Source organism: Lipotes vexillifer, unplaced genomic scaffold (assembly GCF_000442215.2).
Source record: "Lipotes vexillifer unplaced genomic scaffold, Lipotes_vexillifer_v1.1 scaffold288, whole genome shotgun sequence".
NCBI lineage: Eukaryota > Metazoa > Chordata > Mammalia > Artiodactyla > Lipotidae > Lipotes > Lipotes vexillifer.
Window position 1 is genome coordinate 4,345 of NW_006792503.1, and position 24,156 is coordinate 28,500.

Consider the following 24,156-nt stretch of genomic DNA (forward strand, 5'->3'; position numbering starts at 1 on the left):
GCAGGCTCAGTGACTCACTGCTTCAATCGCAACATGGAAGGAGGGGCTCCAGGGATGTGAGTGAGTAGTGGGACTCCGGGGAAACCCTATTGAACTGAGGAGCTGCCGGGGTCCCTGTGGCCACTATTTATCCACCATGTTCTATTACGATTTTCCCCACTAGCCACCTCAACTACTGTCGCTGCCACCACAGAGCCAGCCGTCGTTGAGTCGGGGCATAACAGAAGCGGGGACCGCCGAGACCAGGGCTGGTGTGAAGAGACCCGAGGTCGCCATGGTGGGCAACAAGCACTACGTAAAAGTCTATACCCTGAAAGATGAACAACAATGGGTCATTCTAGGCACAGGGCACATCTCATCCACTTATGAGGAGGGGGCCCAGGCCATGTTTCTGCTAGTTAGATCCAAGTCCGATGACTCACTGATCTTGGAGTCAAAGATAAATCCAGACATGTACTATGAGAAAGAAGGAACGTTAATTTTTTGGTTTGAGGCTGAGAACCGTGGTACAGCGTTACATTTCCAGGACACGGCAATTTGTCATAAGGTCTGGAAAGCCATTTGCCAGGTTCACAGTAAAGTCCCATGTGTCGAAACGTTACGCGACATCATGGATGAATCAGGAGCCAAAGAGTGTGATGACTCGCCAAAAACCAGTGAACTGCTCGACCTGCCAAACTGCGAACTCGGTAAACTTGAACAGATTGTTGACTTAGTTACCTTGGGTCTCACCTCACCTATGGATAAAGAAATCCTGGCTCTGGTCTTGGAAAGGGAGGACTATATTCAAAAACTACTGCAGTTGTTCCACACTTGTGAGAACCTAGAGTATACTGAAGGCTTATACCATTTGCATGAAATTATTAAAGGAATCTTATTCCTCGACAATATATCTCTGTTTGAGATCCTGTTTTCTGGTGAGTGTATCATGGATGTGGTGGGATGCCTTGAATATGACCCTGCTTTGGCTCAGCCAAAAAGGCATAGGGAATTCTTAACCCAAAAAGCAAACTTCAGGGAAGTTATACCAATAACAGACTGTGAACTTCGACAAAAAATACATCAGACGTACAGGGTACAGTACATTCATGACATCCTTTTGCCTACACCATCCATGTTTCAAGACAATATTCTTTCTAATCTTACAAGTTTTATTTTTTTTAACAAGGTTGAGCTAGTCAACATGTTGCAGGAAGATGACGAGTATTTGGCTGAAGTTTTTGCACAGATAAGGGATAAGACCACAGATGATGATAAACGGCGTGACCTGGTATTTTTTTTAAAGGAATTCTGTGTATTTTCTCATCTATTATGTTCTGAAAGCAAGTGTGCACTATTCACAACCCTGACAGAATTGGGAATTCTTCCTGCTCTTAAAATTGTAATGGGCATGGATGATTTGCGATTAAGGTCAGTTGCTGCTGATATACTTGCTGATCTAGTGAAGTATACTCCATTCATTGTCCAAAGATTTATGATGGAAGAAGCCCAGCAAAGTGAAGATGGCAAACTTTTCACTAATTTAATAATTGAAAAAATGATCTGTGATACTGACCCTGAGCTAGGAGGTGCTGTTCATTTAATGAGACTTCTTTGTGCTCTACTTGATCCTAACAACATGCTGCCAATGCATAGAAAATATAAAATAAATGAATTTCTAAATTTCTTCTATAGACGTTGTATACATAACTTCATAGCACCACTTTTGTCAGCTACTTCAGAAGATATATGTGAAGAGGATAATATAGTTGGATCTGACAAAAACAACAAAAATTGCTTCAATAATTACCAAACAGCAGAGCTGCTTGCCTTAATTTTAGAGCTGCTCACATTTTGTGTGCAACATCACACATATTACATAAAAACCTATATTTTGAGAAAAGACTTGCTAAGAAGAGTCTTGATCTTGATGAATTCAAAGCACACTTTCCTGGTCTTGTGTGCTCTTCGCTTTATGAGAAGGATGATTGGCCTTAAAGATGAACTTTATAATTTTTACATGATCGAGGGAAACCTTTTTAAGCCAGTTGTAAATGCCCTTCTGGATAATGGAACTCAGTACAATATGTTGAATTCAGCTATTATTGAGCTGTTTGAATACATAAGAGAGGAAAATATCAGGTCTCTTGTTGCACATATAGTTGAAGAGTTTTATGAAACACTTGAGTCAATTGAATACGTTCAGACATTCAAAGGATTGAAGATTAAGTATGAAGAACAGAAATACCGGAACAATCAACGATGGAAGAATTTGTATCCTGTACAGTATAGTAAGATATTCTGCAGAGGTGCCAGTGTCTTGAAGCATAAGGAAGAGATGAGTTTTAAAGAAAATATAGAGGAAGAAAAAGCAGGTATGTCATCATCAGAAAGTGATTTTCAAGATCATTATGATAAATTTGTGGAGACTAAAAAAGCAAAAGAAAATGAAGACAAGGTAGATCTTCCCCCAAAAACATCTTTGGGTGGCTCTGAATTTACTTCATTCCATTCTGCTAGTGATGCTAGTGGAGCAGGTAACCCAAACGATAGCAGCATGGTGGACTTAGTGGATTATTCAGATGACAACAAAGGAGATAAAGAAGGTGAAACACCCCCCCCCAGGAAAAAACTACATCTAGCTCATAAAGTCTTAAGGGAAAACCCTTAACATTACTAAACTCTACATTACTAAAAGTCTGTACACATCAAAGCATTAATAAAATTCTGTAACATTAGCTGAAACATCTGAATCCAAATCTTTCTCATGTGAACTTATAACTATTCAATAAGTAGCAAAGATGCTCAGTGTTATCATCTAGGAGAATTTATTTCTGTAAAACCAAACTTCCTGGAATTCAAAAAAAGAAAGACAGAAAAGAAAAAAGCTAACCAGAACCTGAGCGATAACTTCTTAGCAAGAAAAAAAGTCTTGTTTGAGGGGAGAAAACAGGTTGATAATCTAATATTAATGTAGTTCTGTTTCAGGGGTATATATTAGAAACAACTGTTAACAGTATAACATTATTTGCCCAGTGGTTCTGGCTATGGTTTTCTTTTTTCAGTTGCCTTCTTTGAAATAAAAATTTACATTCATGTTTATGTGGAAAGCAAAGTCAACTGTAATAAAAAATAAGGTAAGCTATTCACATTTCTGTGAAGATTTGACAAAAATTCACCCTTATGAGTAATTAGAGGGAAGTAACTTTTGGTATGTATTTTCATGAACAGAAAAGGAAGCTGGATTCAAAATGTGCTGTTCTTAGCATAATTTTTTGTTTGTTTAGATGAGAAGTGAAGAATCGGTCCAGTAGTATTCTAAAATAGTGTTCTCTAAGACCTTGGGACTGGGTAGAAAAGAATACTTTCAGCTGCCTAAATTGTGAAAGATACTTGGAAGTCATTTCCTGATTCATTAATAAAGTTGTGTCTGTCTTCAGAGCAGTGGGTAACTTTTAAAGTGTAATTTACAGAGACTAACAATTTACAAAAACTAGTGCTGAATGAAGTGGCACTTAATATGTAGAAACCATTTTGGACAGTTTTTTAAGAAAAAGTCACTTGTGTCAAAGTACACACACAGTACATGAAGTTTTTTTTCTATAAACAAACAGGAGTAATATGAAAGGTGCTTTATTAAAGAGTGAATGCAAGTGAATTTCTAATAATAAGTTGTAACAAAGAATTAAGTGGTTTTATTTTTAGAGGAGGAAGTTAACTGGGTCCATTTTTCCTGGAATTGCTTAAATTAAAGCAGTTTCTCCTACTTGAAGATTTTAGAGTTAATTTTAATTATGACCATGGTTTGAACAAGATAGACTGTCTGTGTAGACATGAAGTATAGTTTTCCAGAAGACAGATATTTCTCTTGTATTACCACTTGTTTTGTACCATTTGCTGATATTTATGCTGAGCTATACAATTCAGGAATTAAAAAGTGACCCTGTAATTCCAAAAATAAAAGAGACCATTTTAAACGTACTCTTATGCCATAGGAGACACATCTTATGCAAAACTGAGAGATTGTTGTGTTAGAGCTACAAAAAGAGTATATTCCTAAAACAACAAATAATCATTTCATCATCAAATATAAAGTCTGATAAAGTGTGGACATGACCTCAGGAGATATAATCAGACATCACTGAGGACGTGACAGGGGAATGTTATCTGTAGTACACACATTTACATGCATACACAGAGTTTTATCTGAAAAAATATACTTAACTCTTTGTTTTGGTGGTAGTAGCTCCAGTTCCTTAGCAGAACAGATATTTACAACCAGACAGAGAAAAACAGTTCTTTGGTGCTCTCTCTGCTTATTCTCTTCTCTTCAGCTAGTTTTAATCAGCCATAAAAAATGGACACTAGGAGGGAAAAAAATGAATATTTGCATTTCTTGTTGTATTGTCCCCAGTGAGTGTGTAAGGAAAGACGAGGGAGGGCATAGCTGTAATGGGAAGTTAATAAAAGGTAAAAATAAAAACAAGGAAAAAAGAACAAGAAAAGAAAAACAAAACAAAAGAAAAAAGGACAGGCATTCTCTTGAGCTGAGCTGTGTAACCTCCGTGAGCCCTTTTCTAGTCTCAGCAACTTAATGTTAGGGAAACAACATGACAAGCAAAATGGTGCAAAGGCAGATTGCACATCAGATGGCATTACCTACTATTAAGGGAACATTTAAGAGGGCAGCAAAACACAGATGAGCAATCCTTACTGTCTGCACACTGAGTGAAAAATTGACCAAAATGTTCAGTCTCTGTAGAAAGTGTGTGTGAGAAGATACATGTCAAAAATGTTTACTTTCGGGGCTTCCCTGGTGGCGCAGTGGTTGAGAGTCCACCTGCCGATGCAGGGGACATGGGTTCGTGCCCCGGTCCGGGAAGATCCCACATGCCTCGGAGTGGCTAGGCCCGTGAGCCATGGCCGCTGGGCCTGTATGTCTGGAGCCTGTGCTCCGCAACGGGAGAGGCCATAGCAGTGAGAGGCCCGTGTACCGCAAAAAAAAAAAAAAAAAAAAATGTTTACTTTCATCTTTAAGTTGTTAAGAAGTAATTTTTAAAGTCCCCTTAAGTGGATTATTTATGAAAAGAAGAAACAGTTTGGAGTGGCCTTGTACTTACAACAAAATTCAGGTGAGCATTTTTGAAGAGGTGCCCTGGATTTGTCAAGGTTTCGGCTTTAAACACGTGACTTCCAGTCACCTTTATGGCTTAGTGACTCTCTAAACACACCAACAAAGGGAGGGTGATATAACAGATAAAGCAAAAGCTTCATATTTAGACAGCCCTTGATGACAATGCAGGCTCCGATGCTTACCAGTTCCATGACCTTAGGCAGTTTACTTATTTTCTCCTTTAGCCACAATCTCTCCATCTTGTCTTTAAAAATTAGAAACTATATATAAATTACCCAGAACATATTTAGTACTCAATAAATAACTTTCAAAACTCATTATTATCATCAGGAGCAGTATAATAATTTCCAAGAAGATGGAGGATAAAGCCAGGTATAAGCGCTTATATCACAAGTTATGCTCATAAATCAATAATCCTTTATTCTTGATCAAATTTATAGCAACATGATACATTAAAAACTAATGAGTTCAGTTCTGGTTGGCAGACAAGTCTATGTATATGTATCATGCCTTGCTGAGAAACAACTGAAATAAAGAGCATAAAAGTAGACAGAAAAATAAACCTTCATAGCAATGAAGACAGTTGGGTGGAGTGGTGTCTGAGGTGTTAACCAAAGAGTGAGAGATGTCAGGAGTGAAGGATGGGATTGAAATTAGAAAAGTAGGAGGGAAGATGGGGAGGGCATTGAAGATTTGTAAAAGAGGCAAGAGTCACCGAGCCCTGTTCCCCTTGTCCCATCCCAGCAAGCAGGGTAGTCAACTAGAATGTGTCCCTAGAAAACAGCCCAGATGTCCTTGCCCTACAGCCCCTGAGATAACAGGCAAAGCTGAAGGCCCTGTTATGGATGTTGTTGCCTCAGAGTTAAGCCCTTCTCTTTGGGGTGTTGGAGGATCCAGGATGCTGAAAGCTTACCACCCGGAGGTGCAAGTCCGTGTTTTCAGGAGAGAGACATGTTAATGCGTGGCTCCCACCCAAGAAGTACAATCTCAAGACCACAAATGGAGCCCATGGAAAGAAAATCTTTACAGCTGGCAGGCCTGCCTGTTGGTGGTGGTCCCAACACCAGTCAGGGAACACAGTTTGAGGATGCTAGCAGGTCAGCCTTCAAGTTCCCAGTTCAGTCACAAAAACAGCCTAGTCCTTGTTTTGGAGGGTTTGCTAAGTGCCGTCAATCCAATTTTCTTGTTTGTCCATGCCACCAGCATGGTGGCATGACCTTAGTCCATCCCATGGAATGACTGAGATTAGGAGTCAAATGACATCCAGAGGGGTGTGTGTGATCATCCCCTGCTTCTCCTGATAGATCTGTCAGTAAGGTTAAGGGGAAGGGTGGTCAGAGCTGCTTAGCTGGGCCTGGCAGACCCAGCAGTCAGTTAAACTGAAGACTCCTGCAAGAGTTTGAGGGAGCTGCACCAGAATGTTTCCCTTGGGGAGGAAGTCTCCAGAGGCAGCTCTGAAATACATGGGTCCTTAATGCCCCTTCCTCCCCTGTGCTACCCTGGGTGCTGGGTTGTTGCTCTTCCTCCGCCTCCACAATACCTGAGTGCCCCTTTGTGGTAACTATAATGTTGCCCCTTTTTCCATTCATTCCCTACTCTCACCCAAACTTTTTATCTAGAAGGATCAGGTGTGAGAGGCACAGGACATTTATATAAAACCAGAATTGTTTGAATCATGTAGGTCCCATTTTTGCCCTGCTGCCACCATGGCTCTACCAGCCAGGCTGGTCTGGGGAAAGAAATATGCATCACGCCCCGAAATGGTCATGACAGAACCCTACCTTTTCAAAAGAGGCCTATATAATTTCCCATTCCTTTAGTCCTGATTTAATGACCAAATTGCCTTACTCTGATGTAGGGCTTCTCAACGTCACAGCTGTTGACGTTTGGGGCCAGATCATTCATGGTTGTAGGAGGCTTTCCTGTGCACTGCAGGATATTTAGCAGCATTCCTGACATCTACCCACGAGATGCCAGCAGCACACCCTCAGCTATGACAAGCAAAAATGTATCCAGAAGATGCTATATATCCCTCAAGGGGGCAAAATCACCCTTGACTGTGAACCTCTAGTCCAAAGATGCGTGGAGCTTAATTCAAGGGCTTCTCTTACTTTGTGGATATTGGGTCCACATCCAGTAGGCTGAGTCATCTTCTCTTTTTACCCTCTACCTGAAAGACCCCAGTACATACAAGGGTCAGGTACATAACATACTTTCATAGAAAGAGAACGGACTTTGCTTGGAATCACAGAGATCCCAGTTCTGCTTTTCATTACAAGTGTAATCAGGGCATCTTATTTGACACCTCTAATCTGTTTTCTTATCTGTAATATATGGCTAACCACACTGTTATGGCTGAATTGTGTCTGCCAAAATTCATATGTTGAAGTCCTAACTCCCAGTACCTCATATGGGACTATATTTGGAGACGTGGTCTTAAAAGAGATAAGTTAAAATGTGGTTATTAGGGTGGACCCAACTCCAATATAACTGGTTTCTTTAAAAGAAAGAAATTTGGACACAGACATACATACAGAGGGAAGACCATGTGAAGACACAAGGAAAAGATGGCCACCTACAAACCAAGGGAATGGGCCTCAGAAGAAACCAACTCTGCTGACACTTTGATCTTAGACTTCTAGCCTCCAGAACTGTGAGGAAACAAACTTCTGTTGTTTAAGCCCCCCAGTCTGTGGTACTTTGTAATGGCAGCCTTAGCAAACTAATACAAATGTCTAATAAGAAGAAGTTCTGCTAAAATGAAAGAGTACATATCTTATGAATATCACAGAGTTATTATGATAATGAGTTCGAAAATGAGATATGACAATAGCAACTCTTTATTAAGTATGTGTTATATGTCAAGCACACCTTCTTAGGCAATTTACCTACATTATTTCTAATTTCACAATAAACCTGCAAGGTTGATGTGATGACCAGGAGAGTGCACTTTGTAGAGAAGGAGAATGACTGAGTAAACTAAAGGGCCTCAGCCACTGTGCTCCGCAACCATTGCCCCTCTTTCTCCCAGGCCGCACTTGCTAGCCAGGGGTTAGCACAGCGTGGGTACTAAAACAGGCTTGTTCCTGGAAGAAGAGAAACTCCTCTGACTGGAGACTTTGACTTGAGGACTTTCTGAAGGCCTTCCTGAGCATTCTTAAACTGCATGGTGATCTAGGATGCTGCCATCATTCTCTCTCTCCGTCGCTTGACGTCAGAGTGTATCATGATCCGACGGCTCTTCCAACATTCTCCAGCTTGCACTCTATTGCCTCTCATTAGCTTTTCCCCTAATAAAATCCTTGCATGCTAAATCCTCTCATGCTGACTGTTTCTTGGAGAACCTGGACTAACACAGTATGTATTTTGACTCTGTTTTACAGGAGAAATAGAGGCACACGGAAGTGTGTTCCCAGAGTTGCATAACTAGTACTAGTGAGATTATTCAGATATGTTTGTCTAACTCCATAGACTGATTCTGCTACATATAATGTGTCTTGAAATATATGGTGAAAGTACTTTAAACATTAAGACCATTATACGCACCTACCATATAATATACATTTATTAATAATAATTATTAATAATAATAATTAATAATTAATACTAGTGAGACTATTCAGATATGTTTGTCTAACTCCATAGACTGATTCTGCTACATATAATGTGTCTTGAAATATATGGTGAAAGTACTTTAAACATTAAAACCATTATACGCACCTACCATATAATATACATTTATTAATAATAAAGTAGAAATCTGAAATCAGTATCTCATGTCTTTGAACAATCTATGCACATAAATAGTAACAATGTCCCTCTTTCTGCTTCACCCACACTTCCAAATGTTAAGCTAACACTGCTTGAATTCTCCTCCATGAAACACTGTACTGTGCAAACCACTGTCATCACACTTACCACAAGAGTTGCTAAAGAGGTGACTGGTGAAATTTTCCCTCTTGCCTCAGAAGTCAAGACAGATAAAAGAGCTAACTTTCACTGGGTGCTAAGCACCATGCTACTAAATACTTTATATGGGTGGTGGGACACATTGACATTAACCTTGGCGGTCCGTATCACCACCTCTCATGCATTCGCTCATGCTAGAATTTAGTTGGTAATCTGAGAAAACTGGCTGGCATAGGGATTTACTTGATGTAAATGTACTGAGATTAAATTTCAGCCCCATTGAAGAACGGAGGCTGGAAATAGAAATTATGTCCAATTATATACAACTTGAAATTAAACCCCTTGCATTTCAGAGTGTGTAGACTGAGTTTCCTAACCACTAGGCTTGCACCAACTCATGTTCCTTTCTACCCTTCTCTTGGATTGTTTTCATGTTTGTTTGTTTCTCTTTTCCCCTTTATTGCTTTCCAAGGCATTTTTTCAATTCTAATCTGGTAATTAGTTACCTTTAAATTGTAACATGCACACTTTATTTTATAAAGACTAAATTTAATCAGTCTCTCCTTCCCTGGAATAATTAAAGGAAATTGTTTTATATGCATCATCTCTCTATAGTATTTCATGTGATTGCTATTCTGCTATATTTGCCACTTTTAGCTGTTTTCACTAGAAGGTTTTTTGTCTCCAAACTTTTGGAATCAGAAGCAAACCAAATTTGAGATACATTATTTCCTGCTCTCACTGCAATGACTAAAGTAAACAATTATGCAGGTAGTATTTGGAGAACACTGCAGAAAACTACTTTGGTTGGAGAGTTACTACGGCAACCCTTCAGAAAAGGAGGACCTAATGGGCTGAGGAGCCTGATAAGCTACCCAATAATATTGGGTTGCTGTACACATTAGGTACCTGAAATCTAAGATCTATCATTCCTACAGTTTGCTCAGGAGCTCGCTCATCCTTATCAGTTTGATGAACATGAATTTGGTGTTCAACGGATTTTATATGAATATACTTGTAACAAATTCATATTATAGTTATGTGTGTATGTACATAAAATATATACTTTACTATGTAACATTAATAGAAATTTACTTTGTCTTTTCCATTCTCCCTCCATTTCCCTGAGAATTATTCTAAATTTCCAATAGGAAGTTCAACTTCCAATTCTTAGCCAAGCACTTCGAGTGAGATTGACCCTACCCCATCACCAGCCCCTGGGACGTATTAGTGTATGTATTCCTTGACATTTGCCACTGATACATGGATAGATATACAACAAAGACAGAGCAAATGAAATGCATAAGTTCTAGGAATTCTATTCTCTTCTTCTATGAGATCTACTTGAAAAGATTCTCTTTGCTGCTGGATGTAAATGAGAAATGTGTCGCTTCGGGAGCCGGTGGCAGCCATAGTTTGAGAACAAGGGAAAAAACATACTGCAGAAGAAACCAGTAGCAAAGAAGCAAGGCAGATAATTGTATAGAGAGAAATCCGTCTACAATATTAATCCCTAAATCAAGCTGCACCTAAAGCTTTACTTTTGGATTATTGAATAACCAGAGAAAATGTTTCCTTTGTAATTTAAGCTGATTTACATTGGGTTTTCTATTATTTGACATATTCTGAGACTATTACAGGTGAACTCTGTTTAAGTGTCAAAGATAAAAATTAACTACAATGCTATTTTAACCGCTTCAGGGCACAGAGAAAAAGAATGTCCAAACACTTCAAAAATTGGATTGGAATTTTACTAGAAAACAAACAAACAAACAAGGAGATTCCCCAAAGAAAATTTTAATTCATATTGAAGCAAGTTCCTAAATAAAATACCACCAGTTGTAGCCTATCAGTACATCATGACTATTTTTCTAGTGAATAAGGAGTTTTTTATATTAATATTACAAATAAGAAAAATATTCATCTTGTAGAACACTAAAATAATTATAAAATTGAATACGCATTTCTGATAAAACGTTAACACTTTCTTAACTGTGTGTAGCATGTATCCATAGAGCTGATATGTAGCCAGTACGTACATACTGGTAAGGCATACTATGTAGTGTACAATTTGACTGGTTGCTCAGTGCTCATTGATAGAGGTCAAAGTCTGTTGGGTAGATGCTGTAGTATGTTTTGAATTTCATTCCATTATACAAACTGGTGTGTTTTAATGTGTGTGTACTAATGTAAAATATGTTCTATATGTGTATATGAAAATCAGAATCATATTTAATGGTGAATCCTTAGGGAAATATCTATTGTAGTCAAGAGCAAGATAAAAATGCCACTAACCAGTCATTATTTTACATTGAACTGTTGCTCCTAGCCTATCCAATTAGATAAGAAAGATAGAAAAGAGAGCTATAAATTTTGGGAGGAAGAAAGACACATTATCTTTTCCAGATTTTATTATTGTATACTTTGAAGATCCAAAAGATCTGAAAAACAAAAAGAGAATTCAGTAAGGGTGTTGATTATACAATTAGTAAATGACAGCCAGTAACTTTCCCTTATCTTTTCCTTTAACCACAGTAGCTACTTAAAATTAAATGTCTATAATAAATATTAGAAATGTGTAAAACCTGTATGAATAAAGCCTTAAAGTTTCTAACGACACATTAAATCCTTTACTAAGATTTTTAATAAAAATCCTTTAATAATAACATGCCTTGATTTTGGACAGGAAATTAGCATTGTGAGGAATTCCATTTTCCAAACATAAGTTCATTAATGTAATGCAATCCAAGGAAAAGTACTATGAAGATTTCATTTTTTTTAAACATCTTTATTGGGGTATAATTGCTTTACAATGGTGTGTTAGTTTCTGCTTTATAACAAAGTGAATCAGTTATACATATACATATGTTCCCATATCTCTTCCCTCTTGCATCTCCCTCCCTCCCACCCTCCCTATCCCACCTCTCCAGGAGGTCACAAAGCCCGGAGCCAATATCCCTGTGCCATGCGGCTGCTTCCCACTAGCTATCTACCTTACCTTTGTTAGTGTATATATGTCCATGCCTCTCTCTCGCCCTGTCACAGCTCACCCTTCCCCCACCCCGTATCCTCAAGGCCGTTCTCCAGTAGGTCTGTGTCTTTATTCCCGTCTTACCCCTAGGTTCTTCATGACATTTTTTTTTCTTAAATTCCATATATATGTGTTAGCATACGGTATTTGTCCTTCTCTTTCTGACTTACTTCACTCCGTATGACAGACTCTAGATCTATCCACCTCATTACAAATAGCTCAATTTCGTTTCTTTTTATGGGTGAGTAATATTCCATTGTATATATGTGCCACATCTTCTTTATCCATTCATCCGACGGCGGGCACTTAGGTTGTTTCCATCTCCGGGCTATTGTAAATAGAGCTGCAATGAACATTTTGGTACATGACTCTTTTTGAATTTTGGTTTTCTCAGGGTATATGCCCAGTAGTGGGATTGCTGGGTCATATGGTAGTTCTATTTGTAGTTTTTTAAGGAACCTCCATACTGTTCTCCATAGTGGCTGAACCAATTCACATTCCCACCAGCAGTGCAAGAGTGTTCCCTTTTCTCCACACCCTCTCCAGCATTTATTGTTTCTAGATTTTTTGATGATGGCCATTCTGACTGGTGTGAGATATCTCATTGTAGTTTTGATTTGCATTTCTCTAATGATTAATGATGTTGAGCATTCTTTCATGTGTTTGTTGGCAGTCTGTATATCTTCTTTGGAGAAATGTCTATTTAGGTCTTCTGCCCATTTTTGGATTGGGTTGTTTTTTTGATATTGAGCTGCATGACCTGCTTGTATATTTGGAAATTAACCCTTTGTCAGTTGCTTCATTTGCAAATATTTTCTACCATTCTGAGGGTTGTCTTTTTGTCTTGTTTATGATTTCCTTTGCTGTGCAAAAGCTTTGAAGTTTCATTAGGTCCCATTTTTTAATTTTTGTTTTTATTTCCATTTCTCTAGGAGGTGGATCAAAAAGGAACTTACTGTGATTTATGTTATAGAGTGTTCTGCCTATGTTTTCCTCGAAGAGTTTTATAGTGTCTGGCCTTACATTTAGGCCTTTAATCCATTTTGAGCTTATTTTTGTGTATGGTGTTAGCGAGTGATCTAATCTCATACTTTTACATGTACCTGTCCAGTTTTCCCAGCACCACTTATTGAAGAGGCTGTCCTTTCTCCACTGTACATTCCTGCCACCTTTATAAAGGATAAGGTGTCCATAAGTGTGTGGGTTTAGCTCTGGGCATTCTATGCTGTTCCACTGATCTATCTTTCTGTTTTTGTGCCAGTACCATACTGTCTTGATTACTGTAGCTTTGTAGTATAGTCTGAAGTCAGGGAGCCTGATTCCTCCAGCTCTGTTTTTCGTTCTCAAGATTGCTTTGGCTATTCGGGGTCTTTTGTGTTTCCATACAAATTGTGAAATTTTTTGTTCTAGTTCTGTGAAAAATGCCAGTGGTAGTTTGATAGGGATTGCATTGAATCTATAGATTGCTTTGGGTAGTAGAGTCATTTTCACAATGTTGATTCTTCCAATCCAAGAACATGGTATATCTCTCCATCTGTTTGTATCATCTTTAATTTCTTTCATCAGTGTCTTATAATTTTCTGCATACAGGTCTTTTGTCTCCTTAGGTAGGTTTATTCCTAGATATTTTATTCTTTTTGTTGCAATGGTAAATGGGAGTGTTTTCTTGATTTCACTTTCAGATTTTTCATCATTAGTATATAGGAATGCCAGAGATTTCTGTGCATTAATTTTGTATCCTGCTACTTTACCAAATTCATTGATTAGCTCTAGTAGTTTTCTGGTAGCATCTTTAGGATTCTCTATGTATAGTATCATGTCATCTGCAAACAGTGACAGCTTTACTTCTTCTTTTCCGATTTGGATTCCTTTTATTTCCTTTTCTTCTCTGATTGCTGTGGCTAAAACTTCCAAAACTATGTTGAATAAGAGTGGTGAGAGTGGGCAACCTTGTCTTGTTCCTGACCTTAGTGGAAATGCTTTCAGTTTTTCGCCATTGAGGATGATGTTGGCTGTGGGCTTGTCATATACGGCCTTTATTATATTGAGGAAAGTTCCCTCTACACCTACTTTCTGCAGGGTTTTTATCATAAATGGGTGTTGAATTTTGTCAAAAGCTTTCTCTGCATCTATTGAGATGATCATATGGTTTTTCTCCTTCAATTTGTTAATATGGTTTATCACATTGATGGATTTGCGTGTATTGAAGAATCCTTGCATTCTTGGAATAAACCCCACTTGATCATGGCGTATGATCCTTTTAATGTGCTGTTGGAGTCTGTTTGCTAGTATTTTGTTGAGCATTTTTGCATCTATGTTCATCAGTGATATTGGCCTGTAGTTTTCTTTCTTTGTGACATCCTTGTCTGGTTTTGGTATCAAGGTGATGGTGGCCTCGTAGAATGAGTTTGGGAGTGTTCCTCCCTCTGCTATATTTTGGAAGAGTTTGAGAAGGATAGGTGTTAGCTCTTCTCTAAATGTTTGATACAATTTGCCTGTGAAGCCATTGGTCCTGGGCTTCTGTTTGTTGGAAGATTTTTAATCGCAGTTTCAATTTCAGTGCTTGTGATTGGTCTGTTCATATTTTCTATTTCGTCCCGATTCAGTCTTGACAGGTTGTGCATTTCTAAGAATTTGTCCATTTCTTCCAGATTGTCCATTTTATTGGCATAGAGTTGTTTGTAGTAATCTCTCACGATCCTTTGTGTTTCTGCAGTGTCAGTTGTTACTTCTCCTTTTTCATTTCTAATTCTATTGATTTGAGTCTTCTCCCTTTTTCTCTTGATGAGTCTGGCCAATGGTTTATCTATTTTGTTTATCTTCTCAAAGAACCAGCTTTTAGTTTTATTGATCTTTGCTATTGTTTCCTTCATTTCTTTTTCATTTATTTCTGATCTGATTTTTATGATTTCTTTCCTTCTGCTAGCTTTGGAGTTTTTTTGTTCTTCTTTCTCTAATTGCTTGAGGTGCAAGGTTAGGTTGTTTATTCGAGATGTTTCCTGCTTCTTAAGGTGGGCTTGTATTGCTATAAACTTCCCCCTTAGAACTGCTTTTGCTGCATCCCATAGGTTTTGGGTCGTTGTGTCCCCATTGTCATTTGTTTCTAGGTATTTTTTAATTTCCTCTTTGATTTCTTCAGTGATCACTTTGTTATTAAGTAGTGTATTGTTTAGTCTCCATGTGTTTGTATTTTTTACAGATCTTTTCCTGTAATTGATATCTTGTCTCATGGAGTTGTAGTCGGAAAAGATACTTGATACAATTTCAATTTTCTCAAATTTACCAAGGCTTGATTTGTGACCCAAGATATGATCTATCCTGGAGAATGTTCCATGAGCACTTGAGAAAAATGTGTATTCTGTTGTTTTTGGGTGGAGTGTCCTATAAATATCAATTAAGTCCATCTTGTTTAACATATCATTTAAAGCTTGTGTTTCCTTATTTATTTTCATTTTGGATGATCTGTCCATTGGTGAAAGTGGGGTGTTAAAGTCCCCTACTATGAATGTGTTTCTGTCGATTTCCCCTTATATGGCTGTTAATATTTGCCTTATGTATTGAGGTGCTCCGATGTTGGGTGCATAAATATTTACAATTGTTATATCTTCTTCTTGGATCGGTCCCTTGATCATTATGTAGTGTCCTTCTTTGTCTCTTCTAATAGTCTTTATTTTAAAGTCTATTTTGTCTTGTGAGGAATTCCATTTTCCAAACATAAGTTCATTAATGTAATGCAATCCAATGAAAAGTACTATGAGGATTTCATTTTTTTATTATAAGATTATTCTGAAATTTATCTAGAGATATTACTAGTTGAGAGTAACATGGACTTTTATGAAAAAAAAATAATGTTAGAGGATAACTTCTACTAGATATCAAAATATGTAAGTCCAATTTAATAAAAACCTTACTGTACTGTTGCAGCAAGAAAGAAACATTTCAGTGAGAAGAATAAAATTTAGAGATATATTTATGGGGTTTCTCATATGCTAAATATGGGGTAAGCTAAGTTATGCAAACATGGTGTTGGTTCAGCATTCTAGACACTAACAGAAAAATGAGACTTTATCTTATATTATTAAAATAAATTTTACAGAAATACAATATTTCAAGAAAATAAATCACAAAACTACTACTTTATTTTGTGATTTTACTAATCATAGGTGGTAAAGACTTCTTTTTTCATAATGGCAGGAAATCCAAGTGGTGACAAAGGGAAAGACTGATATATTTGATGACACAAAAATGTTCTGTGGTAGTGGGAAATAAGCCAAATATATATCTGTTTTTCTATGGGTTATACTTTCTTTTTTACAGTCAAAGAAGAAAAACATAAATGACTAAATTTACTGGTAGAAAAAACATAAATTAGCAGTTCACAGAAAATGAAATACCAAAAACCAGTAAACATGTAATCCTATAGTCTGTGGCAAGCTGAAAAAGATACACTCCCCCAAAGATATTTACATCTTAATCTCTGGAACCTGTGAATATTACTGTATATAAATAACAGTCTTTGCAGATGTGATTAAATTCAGAATTTGGGGATGGGAAGATTTTCCTGGTTAATACAGCTTGGCCCTAAATGCAATCCCATGTATCCTTACAAGAGGAAGGCAGAAGTAGGTTTGACACACATACAGAGGAAAAGGTAATGTAAAGGCTGAGCAGAGAAAGTTTCGAAGTCTTAGCCTTGAAAATTGGGATATCTTGGCCACAAGCCAAGGAATGCCAGCAGTCACCAGAAGCTGGAAGAGGCAAGAAACAGATTCTCTCCTAGAGCCTCTGGAGAGAATGCAGCCCTGCTGACACATTGATTTCCCCCCATGATGCTAATTTTTGAACTTTTGTCCTCCAGAACTGTGAGAGAATTTTTTTGTTTTTTTGTTATTTATTTATTTATTTTGGCCGTGCCGCACGGCATGCGGGATCTTAGTTCCCTGACCAGGGATCGAACTCGTACCCCCTGCAGTGGAAAGGCAGAGTCCTAACTACTGGACCGCTAGGGAGTTCCCTTTTTGTTGTTTTAAGTCCCCCAGTTTGTGGTAATTTGTTATAGCAGCCACTATAAACTAATCCATGCCCTAACAATTAAAAATATAAATTAAAATAACAATGAGATATTATTTTACATTTCTGGGCAAAGATTTAAAACCTTGGTGAAGTATGGTGATAGAAGAAAAGTGGGGTACTTTTATTCTATTCCCCTGCAATTTTGAAATATGCATAGAAAGAAACACAACCCTTGATTCATATATTATCTTCTTGGAATTTTTCCTAGTAACATATTCAGAAACCATGAAGAGACAAATGTACCTTGATACTTACTGCAGCATTGTTTAGAGTAATCAATTCTGTAAGTAGCTTAAATGGCCATCACCGAGTGACTAGAATTACGCATTATAGCATAGTATGCACATATGTTATATTATTTGAAATGAGATTTTTTTTTCTGAAAGGTTTTTCTTTAATTGAAGTATAGTTGGTTTACAATGTTGTTAGTTTGTGGTGTACAGCAAAGTGATTCAGTTATATATATATTCTTTTTCATATTCTTTCCCATTATGGTTTATTACAAGATATTGAATATACTTTCCTGTGCTATACAGTAGAAATGACCTGAGATTCTTTTGTCTCAGTTTCAGCTGAGGTCCTAACACTGGACAACAAAACAATAGTTGCCAAAGTGAGGCACTAGTCCATTTATGCAGTTCACATAAAGAAGTTGTATGAAAAAAGGTTTTGTGACTCACACTTGAGACTTTAAATTGAAGTAAGGTAAAGAGAGAATTTCTTTGGAGATGTTTGCTATAGGACTCTCATACTTCTTCTTATTTCTTCATTACACTACTCTTTGGAAAGAGAGGACAAAGGTGCTTTTCATTGCTATTCTAGTGAGAGGGGCTTTATTTAAGGAAACCAGCTGAAGATTTTGAAAAGTGTCCACTGAAGTTTGGGGAACACAGTGCCCTGGCGTTTGACTCATACTTGAGAGTTCTAAAGAGGCTGTGGAATTATCCAGAGAGAAAAAGGGTGATATTAGGAACAAACAGAACTTGCACCTACAGAATGCACAAGCCTGTGAGTGTGTTTTCCACAAATTGGTATGTTGATATGCCATCAGAGAGCTAAAGAGAAAATAGCTTGAAGCCATCTTAGCAGGAACTTGGCCCAAAATAGCTACCTGAAAGAGGGCAGGAGCTCCAGTCTGGAAAGTCTATGGAGTAGCTTACCAGACAACAAGGAACTTAAGAGCCATCACACATCATGCAGATGAATTTCTTAGAAATCCTTAAAATCACCCCAGGAGTAAATAAGCTGTCTTTGAACAGCTGCCAAACCCAGAGACTGCTGGCTGAATATATCTGTACTCTAACCCCACTCCCTTCCTGGAATGGCCAGAAACTATATAGCTAGTTAGGAAAAGAAGAGATGTGGGAGAGAGAGAGAGAAAACTGATTGTCTTTGCAGATATTCCCCCCGAAACCGAACCAAGTTAAATCAAACTTGGAGGTTCATCTTGGGAGGTTCATCACACTGAACAATTTATTATTTAAATGAGACAAGCATAGTGTCTAAAACGTACCAGAGGACTATTGCTATTAATATCTGAAAGTGACTGGAAAAGTTATCACTATTATCCAAGAGGCAGGCAAGAGAGTCCACAAAGCAGGTAGGACGGTGTCGACTGAAAAAAATTGAACAACCTGAAAGTTGAGAATTACATTTTATTTGGTGGACAAGACTGAGAACTTAAGCCCAGGACGCAGCCTCTCAGATAGCTCTGAGAGACTGCTCTGAAGAGGTAAGGGAAGAGCCAGGATATATAGGAGTTTTTGCGACAAAGACCAGGTAGTAGTCAGAACATCCAAAGATTACCGTTAATTAAAGAAAACCCGGCATCTCAAGTTAAGGAATTTAGCGCTTTACTATGTATGGGAAAATGCAAGAGTCTGGACTCACTGAAATCATTCCTTTGATATGTACCTCAGCTGTCTGGGGCCAGTATCCTGTGCTTTGTCATCCTGAGTCTCTTCAGGGTGCACCCTCAGGGGGTGACTGAAGCGGCTGACTGCTGGGTGGCTGTAACGTGATAGCTTGATGGCTGCAACATCCTTTGTCTACTGATATGGCAGGCAACATTTTTTCATTGATAATGGCACCATGGTAATGCTTGCACCCTATCAACCTGAACATATTCAATAAGGCTGTTAAAAAAATTACAGAGTAAAGTTGATTTCAATATGTAGACCCAGGAAAATACCTCAAAGATACATTTTAAGTACTGTAACAAAATATAAAATGGATGTAGAAGAATATGAATAGTAAGATCCCATATATGTACTTTTACAAACATGCACGTCTCTAATTGAAGATTTCCATATGGAAGACAACAATGACGATGAAGACTGGCTGCTATGAGGCTGATGACAAAGGAGATGAAAAAGAGGCAACATATTCTACCTTTTGCTCCTACAAGATTGCCCCTTGCTCCGTTTCCACAGCACCAGCTTATTGATTCTACTTTAAGAGGCTAGCCAATAAAAATAAAGTTTGTCCAAACCTTACATGGATTGAATACCAAGCACTGTTCCCGCTAATCCTTCTTAGTAGTTCCTTCCCCAGCCTTGGGTAGTGTGTGCTCACGTGAATCTGCTGCTCAGTAATCAGCCGAATACTTAAGAGGTACCCCCTACAGATCTCCGGGGTTCTCTCTCTGTAGAGCTCCCTCATCTCCAATACTCTTTTCTGAGAATAAGAGCCACCCTTGTCTCCCTGAACTGTCAGCTCCATCCCAGGAGTCCTCCAGAACCCTGCCTGGAAACTCTAAGGCCAAGAAACTCTCTCTCTCTCAGGACTAAGTTCAGGCAGTTCTAGGGTCTCACTTTGTTTATGTCCCATCTCTCAAAACTATTAGGTATAAAATAGTCAACAAGGATATATTATACAACACGGAATATCGCCAATATTTTATAATAACTATAACTGGAATATAACCTTTAAAAATTGTGAATCATTATATTATACACCGGTAACTTTTTTTGGCGGGGGGGTGGCTGCACCACGTGGCTTGTGGGATCTTAATTCCCCAACCAGGGATTGAAACCCAGCCATGGCAGTGAAAGCACCAAGTCCTAACCACTGGACCGCCAGGGAACTCCCTATACACCTGTACCTTATATAATATTGTACTGCAACTATACTTCCATTAAAAAAAAAAAGAATCAGTGTCCTTTTTTGCCTGATGTTCGGTGTCCTTCAACTGTTCGCTGTTTTGGGTTGTTGCAGGTGAGAAGATGAATCCAAGTCCCACATTGCTCAGAAGTGCGGCTCTAAAGTTTTTAAAGAAGAAGCATCAGGCAAACATACACAATAAAATTCTAAACAAAATGTAAGAGGGAGTCAAATCAAACACATATATCTTCCCTCTCATCTAAGAGGTTTTTGAAATGACAAGAAATCTCTAAAAGACTGAATCTCCAGTCTTCACCTAGTTAACTCTTCCTTCTGATCTCAGCACACTCTTTCACATTCATTTCCCTCATCTCTCATTTCAAGGCTCTGTATCTTCACAATTCACAGCATATGCTTCAGGTACACATTTATCTTTATGTAAGCAATCATTTGGTTAATCTCAGTTTCCCTTCCTAGAATGTAAGCTCTATGAGGATAGGTGCCTAGGCTCTTTTTGCTCACTCCTCTCTCCCCAGTGGCTATTTGTTATAGTGCGAAAGAACAAGGAACTGGGTCTGTTAGATAACTTGAAGTACTGCAGGAAGATCAAATGTAGATAGAGTTGCAATGATGGGGAAATTTGAACAGAGAAAAATATTTCCTAAAGATAGGCCATCAAACGTATCTGCTAACATCCTCCTTAGAAGAACTTTGAAAAACTATGCACCCCCCATGTATTTTAAGTGGCACCTACATTTTTTCAGCATAATTTGAAATCATTGTGAGGCATGGAATTTCTGATATACTGTAAAAATTGTAACTTAAAAAAACCCATGACATTATTTTAAAAATTGTAATCAATGGAACTTAAATGTCATTATGAGTTTTTACTCATCATCACCGTTAAAAAAAAATACATGAACAAGGTCTTTACATTTAGAGATTCTAGATTTTCCTCTTTCCCCAAATCGTCCTAATCTACTTCATGTCTGAACATAGTTTGTTGATTGCTATTAATGGACAATTAACAAAAACTTAGAAATAAGACACTTGAGACTACAAAGGATTTCAAATTGAAGTTAGGTAATGAGAGCATGTTTTCCTTTTTCTTATTGGAACATTGTCTAAAAGGTTCACTTTGGATTATTTGATTCTTTGGGGAATTGTACCTTTGTTTAGTGTACTATTTGTAATTTATTAGGGTCTAGGCTTGGTGAAGTTACATGTTAACTTTTACAGATGGTATTCAGTATAGATGCATTATTTCTCTCAGAGAAAATAATCCTAATAATTTATTTTTCCAGTAAGATATTAAACAACTTTGACTCAAACTTAGCAAATGTATTTCAGCTTGCCTCTCTTAAACTGACAACATAACCACTGTTTGAAATTGCCTTTGAACCAGCTTTCCCACATGCTGTTTTTCTCATTATTTCCCTCATTACTGAGTCAAATAAATATTTGACATGTGCTCACTTTATAAATTTAACTTTGGAAAGTTATTTTTGTGTAACAGCCTACCCGAAGTAAGAAAACGAAAATACTGAATGTATAAGGATTGAAATTTTAACATGTGTTTTATGCCTGCAGGCACAAGGATTTAAGAGCTAAAATAGGTCTTGTGGATTTATTTTTGTTACAGTGATGGTTAGTATACAATTGGTCAAAACAATCTAAGTGCATTGTACATTTTTATAATTATTACCAAATAAAGTTTTATGGAAACTATACTTCATAAAATATGATAGAAATTACCCTCGTTAATATCTGACAGCTAACCTTTAATCTTTTATTAATGGATGGTAAAAAATATTAAGAATTTCACAAGATGAAATGAGTATTGAATGTAAAGGGAATAAATATTTCATAATACGATGATAAAATAGGTTTTAACTTCATTATAAAAATCCTGAAAGAAATCACATAAAACTTTTATCTTTGAATTTTATCCAGTGTGTCTTGAAAACGTTCTGTGCTTCCAGTTCCATATGACAGTATTAAGATCACTATCCAGTACTGCTTTGGCTGCTGGAAGGTAAATTTCTTTCTGGCTAATGACTCGCCCTTAGGGATAAGTATTGAGAAAAGCTGAAAAGAGTTGCTTATATTCATATGTAGGAAAATATCATTTTGAGCGTTCAATATGTCTTACTAAGTCTTTCTTTACTTTTCTTTTGTGTCTCCTTCATAGGAGATGCGTTCCTTAACAATAGTCTAACGGAGGCGAGAAAGTCATTAAATAAAAATCATCATTACTCCTACCACTACCCTGTATCACATATCTGAATTCAGAACATCTCATCATGGGGCAAAATACCAAATTTCTAACAGATGGCTCATAACTGAAATATGTAGAAAACGGGAAAATACAGGAAACTATATGTTTATGCTTCCTTGATTCAAGTTTAAAGCCGGCTTTCCCTTTGTTGGTGCCCTGGAGATTTTCACACCCTGAGACAATGATCCACAGCAGGACTAAGAGTGGGTGAGAATTGTGAAGAAGACACAGTACGTAATTCTGACATAAAGAGAGAGGAATTCTACTGTGAACTCAGAGCTTTCTCAGTCTAATCAGTTTCAAAGAAGTGTACATATGGAAGGTGACTATTTGTCCTCTGTGCTCTGCCTTTAAAATTATTTATTCATAATTCCCTACCTCCAGAAAAGGTTTGGCTAACCTCCAAGGATGGATCATCTACAGATAGAAGGCTATTTGTCCAAGTCATTCACTGGGAGCTTCAAAGTAGAGAAACACAGAAAGCAGAAGTTGGCCTCTGGGCAGTGTTTTCTAAATTTTTCTCACGATAAGAATCACCTGGGGTTCCTGCTAGGCTTTGCAAACCCCCTGCCCTTCCCTGGAGATTCTGATTCAGTGGGTCTGGAGTGCGACTCTGCAATCTGTAGTTTTAACAAGTGCTCTGGTGATATTTGCACCATCCAAAAACAACACAGGTACACTTTGAGAAAATGTCTCAAGGATGTGGTTTTCAAATCTAGCTTCTCAATTACTGATTTAGGGGAGCTAAAAAAAAAACCCACCCAGGTGCCTGGCTTACTTCAATTAAGTCAGTTTTCCAGGGGATAGAACACAGCCATAACTTATAACTAAGACTTTTTAAAGCAGTATTAGGTTCACAGAAAAATTGAGGGAAACATACAGAGATTTCCCATATTCCACCTGCCCCCACACATGCATAGTATCCCCCATTATTAAAATCCCCTACCAGAGTGGTACATTTTAAAACAAAATTTTTATTGAAGTATAGTTGGTTTACAATGTCGTGTTAGTTTCTGGTGTACAGCAAAGTGATTCAGTTGTACATATATATGTATTATTTTTCATATTCTTTTCCATTATGGTTTATTACAGGATATTGAATATAGTTCCCTGTGCTCTACAGTAGGACTTTGTTGTTTATCTGTTTTTTTAAGAGTTTTTTTAAACTTTTTATGTTATATTGAAGTATAGTTGATTAACAATGTTGTGTTAGTTTCAGATGTGCAGCAAAGTGATTCAGTTATACATATACATGTAGCTATTCTTTTTCAAATTCTTTTCCCACTTAGGTTGTTACATAATATTGAGCAGAGTTCCCTGTGCTATACAGTAGGTCCTTGTTTGTTAATCCATTTTAAATATAGTAGTGTGTACATGTCAATCCCAAACTTTTTACAATTGATGAACCTGCATTGTCACCTCATAGTCAACCAAAGTCCACAGTTTACCTTAGAATTCACTCTTGGTATTGTTCATTTCATGGGTTTGGACAAATGTATAATGACATGTACCCATCATTATGGTATCATACAGAGCATTTTCACTGCCTTAAAAGTCCTCTGTGCTCTACCTATTCACTCTTCTCCTTCTCCCCCCAAACTCTGGCAACCAATGATGTTTTTACTATCTCCATAGTTTTGCCTTATTCAG

At 37.5% G+C, this 24,156-nt stretch overlaps 1 pseudogene; it reads left to right on the forward strand.

The window, feature by feature from the left end:
- The first annotated feature begins 274 nt into the window (after positions 1 to 274).
- On the forward strand, positions 275 to 2,650 carry LOC103070499 (serine/threonine-protein phosphatase 4 regulatory subunit 3B pseudogene; annotated as a pseudogene).
- The last annotated feature ends 21,506 nt before the right edge of the window (positions 2,651 to 24,156 follow it).